Source organism: Etheostoma cragini, unplaced genomic scaffold (assembly GCF_013103735.1).
Source record: "Etheostoma cragini isolate CJK2018 unplaced genomic scaffold, CSU_Ecrag_1.0 ScbMSFa_3841, whole genome shotgun sequence".
Classification (NCBI taxonomy): Eukaryota; Metazoa; Chordata; class Actinopteri; order Perciformes; family Percidae; genus Etheostoma; species Etheostoma cragini.
In genome coordinates, this window is record NW_023268151.1 from 1 (window position 1) to 5,418 (window position 5,418).

At 41.6% G+C, this 5,418-nt stretch overlaps 2 non-coding genes across 2 annotated transcripts; one reads left to right on the forward strand and one right to left on the reverse strand.

Moving 5' to 3' along the window:
- Window positions 1–1,771: 1,771 nt before the first annotated feature.
- Window positions 1,772–1,888, reverse strand: LOC117940961. The gene has a single exon (XR_004655842.1). It is a non-coding gene; the product is annotated as a U5 spliceosomal RNA (small nuclear RNA).
- Window positions 1,889–4,250: 2,362 nt separating this feature from the next.
- trnaw-cca lies at window positions 4,251–4,322 on the forward strand. Its single transcript has one exon. It is a non-coding gene; the product is annotated as a tRNA-Trp (tRNA).
- The last annotated feature ends 1,096 nt before the right edge of the window (window positions 4,323–5,418 follow it).

The following is a 5,418-nucleotide window of genomic DNA, read 5'->3' on the forward strand; positions in this document are numbered from 1 at the left end:
GCCAGGCAGTGTCCCACATTGTCCCTCAGAAACATACCACTTGTCCCCCCTTGGGCTTATTAGCAGGTGGTCACCCTAGTAGAGGACCATGTCTGCGTTCTGTGATAGACTAGTCACAGCGCCCCTCCTCCACACACACACAGATTTCCTCTGTTGCTGCATCCCGCTCTGCTCACTCACAAATGAAATACTCTTTCTCTCTCTCTCTCTCCCTCTCTCCCTCTCCCTCAGTCACTCAGGTTCGCATTTCCATTAACGTTCAGGGTTTCTCCAACTTCAGGTTTGTTTTTTACATTGGTTTGTAGTACTTACTTTATAACCAGTAGATTTCTGGTAACCGTGCGGTTTGTTCAGACATGGTGCTTGGTAGAATGCAACTTGCGTCTCTGCCGTCGGATATTTTAATTTATTTTTTAAACCTAATGCTGGCTTTAATTTATTCAATCTATTTGATCCATAGAACCCGCCCCCTCATTCTCTTTCTCCATCTTTTTTTCTCTCTCTTGCTCGGTCTCTCTCTTACACACACACACACACACACTCACAAATACCTGGTGGGTCTGTCCATTTACAAAGAAATGCATATATCTCATCATCTTCATTACTCAAACTCAATAGCCAACTAAAATGTAACTAAATCAAACTACTATTCTGACCACATCTGCTCCAACAAAGGAAACTCCAGGTCTCTCTTTTCAATAATCCATAATACTTTTAATCCCCCTGATTCCCTGCCTTCTCACATGAATTCAGTTGAGACTTGCAATTCATTGGTTGTCTTTTTTGATGAAAAAATCAACTCCTTTCACCAGCAATTGCGGTCCGAGAGATGTGAGCGGAACCAGTCAAGGGGGTGTGAAAGATGCCGAGAGAAGATAGTCTAATGAAGAGAATGGAGTGAGAAATGGTATCAAAGGCTGTACTTAGATCGAGGAGGATGAGGATAGAGATGAGTCGGCAATCAGCAGCTGTGAGGAGATCATTGGTGATTTTTATTACGGCAGTTTCAGGACTATGGGAGGGGCAAAAACCAGACTGGAAAGGTTCGTAAAGACTATTAAGTGTAAGAAAAGCATGGAGTTGAACAGAAACTATTTTTTCAAGAATTTTAGAAATAAAGGGAAGATTTGAGATAGGACGAAGATTATTATAGTTAGTTGGATCTGAGCCAGGTTTTTTCAGAATCAGGGAGACAGATGTTGTTTTGAAAAGTGAGGGAACAATACCAGAGGAGAGAGAGGAATGAATAATGGAAGTTATGAAGGAGAGGAGGGAAGTGAGACATATTGTAAAAAAGTTAAAAGTTATAAATAGAAAGTTATATTGAGTATGAAAACTCTTTTTTTTACTTCATGATTGCAACCGCATGTGTTGTATTCATTGTTGCAAAACTTGTTGTTTATATAGTTTGTTTGTTACCATGACAACACCACTGATCTGAAGCTCGAGGCTGATGCTGTCATGTAAATAGTTTTCTAATCAGCAATAATTATAACAATTTCTGATCAACCCATATCAATGGCATGCTTAAAATAACATGCAGGTTAAAGCCCCGCCCCTTTCAAGACAACCCGACCCACTTCCGGGTTAAATATGCCCACTTCCGGGTTAGGTCCCGCCCAGTTCGAGTACAGATACAGATACAGATAATTCATGTGGTAAACAGATACAGATAGAGAAACAGATAATGCTTTACTCGCTCATCCCTACCAGGTACGTTAGGATCAGAGCTGATGAGTAAAAGCAAAGGTAAGCAAAAGAAAGTACAAAAGGCTCGGACAAACAGCAAAGCCCACAACAAATAGTTTCTACTCATCGACATTCCCCTCCAAGGAGGTCTTTAGTAAAAGGCGAAAGACTTGTGCATTATAAAGAGAAACCAGAGTGAGTCTGTCTGCTCAAGAGTAGTCAAAAACCCTAGTCGACCCAGTCCAAACCCTCGTGCTAAGCCTCACTGGGTATCCAAACTAAAATGATAAGAGGCAACTGGGTAGACTCCTTACTGATGTTTATATCTGTACTCACTGCCCTTTTTTAAAACACCAGTCAATCACAAGTGTTAAATGTGAATAACCAATGTATGATTAATCGAGAAGCTCAAATAAAAGATAGTGGCAAAGTCTACCAAATGTTTAACTTTACAACCTGTAAGCTGTTGGAGCTTTGGTTGCCACAGGTTCCCAAACCATCCCTCAAAATGTCAATCAAAGATTTTCGAGCCCCTAGGGCTGAAAAGCAGAGCAGAGTGGCGCAGCGGAAGCGTGCTGTGAACATAACCAAGAGGTCAATGGATCAAAACCATTCTCTGCTATTTTGTGTGCTTTGTATCAGCAGTAAGTTCATTTCCAGTGTGTTGATGTTCAACAAAGTGTCTGTTGCTGCAAGTGTCTGATGTGAAATGTCTCCACCTGCTGAAGAGTTAATTTATGTTGCATGTTGAGATTATTTAATCCATAAAAATAGAAACTAACCTGCCGTTACACCCATAAAAACTGGAGCATAATGGTGTTTTTCCTCTGCTGATAACAGCTCGACTCGGCTCGCCTCGCCTCGCCTCTACTCGCCTCTACTCGACTCGACGCATTCCGCGTCCGTTTTCTATTGCAGATTGAGTAACGCCTCAGTGTGGCTGGTGCCCATAGCTACGCGTGATTATATAATTTTCTACGCGACTCACAACAGCACGTCAGCTAATTGTCACAGCCAGAAGAAATGTTTTTTTTCAAAAGAAGCTGAAGGAAGCAACAAAGTTTGGGAATTCCGACGGAGTTCAGACGTCAACATGACTATTGTTCGCCGACACAAAAGGGTAAGTTAAGTTTCCTGGTAACGTTAGCTAACATTTGCATGTGTTAGGGGCCCCGGTCGGTATTTACTATACGCTAGCGTTATATAAAGTACATGAACGTTAGGAACCATGATTACACACCAACATGTGTGCTGTGTACTGTTTGTGTTTCAGAGCATTCACCCTTTGCAAAATTGCCGCCGGAGACCGTCTGGCGGGCGATGTCCGACCGGTGAAATCTCTGGTTGTGACCAGCTGGGCTTCGTATAATCTTTATGAGAGTCATGGAGAGATTTATGACAACGACTGGGATGCATCTGGGCCAGCAGAGCCGGCGGGGGGACACTGCCACAGGGTGCAGAGGAAGAAGACCGGGATGTCCGGGAGGGTTTGATGCGCTACTTGAAAAGCTAAATAAAAACCTTTCTTTGATAACTTGTCTTGTTTTTTTAAAGTAACAGTGTGCAATATTGGAAACGACATAAAGCCCCTAATAGCCCTTAATATTGAACAGTTGAAAAGTGAGAATAGTGCAGAGAGTAGATAATCTGTCAGTGTCTGGCTAGATTTTTTCTTAAATGTCGCGTTTGTTCTGGTCCCGGGTGACTTTTTTTTGTAAGGCAAAAACCAAAAAAGTAGAGTTGAGGCAAGTCGAGTAGATACCAGGCAGTGGAAAACCGCCATTTGTGCTACTTGTTGGGGCAGTTGAACATGACAATGCTACAGACTAACTGAAGATGGATGTCATTGTAATCACATTCAGATTATCTGAAATGGAGACAGTAATGATTATTGGATTCATAAGTGCTTCTCTTTGGGGTTGTCTTGGTTGTTAGTTCATCATCAGACACTAACACATGCAGAGCAAGTACATTTCAGCAGTTATCCACCGCTGGCTAAATAAATAAAGGAATGGGAGTTTTGGAATAGATATTCACCACTAACTGGAACTTTTTATTGCTGAATGAGCTCTATCTGGAGGAAAAAGGAGTTGCCCCAAAGAAAGTTATTGGACTCTAATTGACCACTCATAGACTGTTAATGGCATACATTGGGATGATGGTTGTCTATTTATGAAGCCATTCATTACTTACAATAGAAAAGACCACTGAAACTTGATCAAAAAGAAGGACGAGTTAAGTGTAAATTTGCTGCATTCAGTATTTGAGATGGCAAATCTGTGTAAGGAACCACTTCCACTGCTTCTATATCACAACACTGAAGATGCCAGAAGAAACATTGGGACTATGGAGAAGATCGTGAGCAAAGAAGGTTGCTTTTGTAAGACTTTGACGTTAGAACATTTGACCCCGACGTGATTTGAACACGCAACCTTCTGATCTAGAGTCAGACGCGCTACCGTTACATCACTGTGTTGATGTGAATATGCAATAATAAAAAAAGTTTATGTGTATATGCAATAATATAAAAGATAGTTGATGTGTATATTTGTTGATCAGTAGACCTTGTGGCGCAATGGTAGCGCGTCTGACTCCAGATCAGAAGGTTGCATGTTCAAATCATGTCGGGGTCAAATGTTTAGGGGTTTGCATCACTCAGTCTGTTGGGATTTGGTTTGGAAACTGGATGGTTTGAGTCCCCATGTGGACCAAAGTCTCAATTGGAGGCTGGAGAAATGCCACTTCACCTCCTAGACCCTGCCAGTTGCTCTTAAGCAAGGCACTGTACGCCCCCAACTGCTCAGGGTTGAAATAACCCTCTTGTTGTCAGAAAACTTGTTTAATTTGTTATGAATCTATTTTGTAATAGTAGTAGATAAGTCTGCACCTTTGCGCGTGCACGTGAAAGAGGGGGGTCAATTTAGCCCACTCTAAGTACTCCTTTGCGCGTGCATGTGACGTGCATGCATGTGAAGAAGGGAGGGGTCAAATTCCCCCCGCTCTGAGTATACTATTGCGCGTTCATGTGATTCAACAGGAGTGAAGATGCGCAAGCAGATTGTCAAATCTAGGTGTAATTTATATAAAAGAAGAATAAGACGGTAAGTGAATGATGTTTTTAAAAGTTCCACTGCTAAGGCTCAGTGATTAAACAGCGATGCAGGTCGTGGGGGTGTGAGGGTGACAGCACCGCTTGCATGCGTGTGTGAATACCTAGCTAGTGTCCCAACAAGATGTTGAAATGAAGTCATGGTCTAATGTTGTGTGATTAAATTGCTATGCAGGTTGTGGGTGTGTGTGTGTTTTGTGTGTGTTCGCGTGTGTTGTAGAGTGGTGGGTGTGTGTAAAGCTCCGTTTTTAGCTAGCTAGCTAGCTAGCTAACTATGTAGCCTGCAGCAGTGTGGGTGTTCGTTGTTTAAACTTTAATGGGTTAAGGTTATGTGTTCAGGTTATTAGTCAGTGTTTTTCAGGGCATAATATGCATGTTTTCAGTCAGTCTATAACTGTAGGCTACTCAAGCTATGACACGCATTTTTGTGAAGCGTGATGACGGTGCTATATTGCGTTCATTAGGAAGCCAATGGGTAGGAGCTATAACAATACAATATGATATAAATTAAACTATAATAATATAAAAAATAATGTGATATGAATAATACTACTGATACTGGGTGTTCAGTTTATCGGCCAATTGTCTTTATAGCGTATTTATTTGTGTGTCTACGTGTT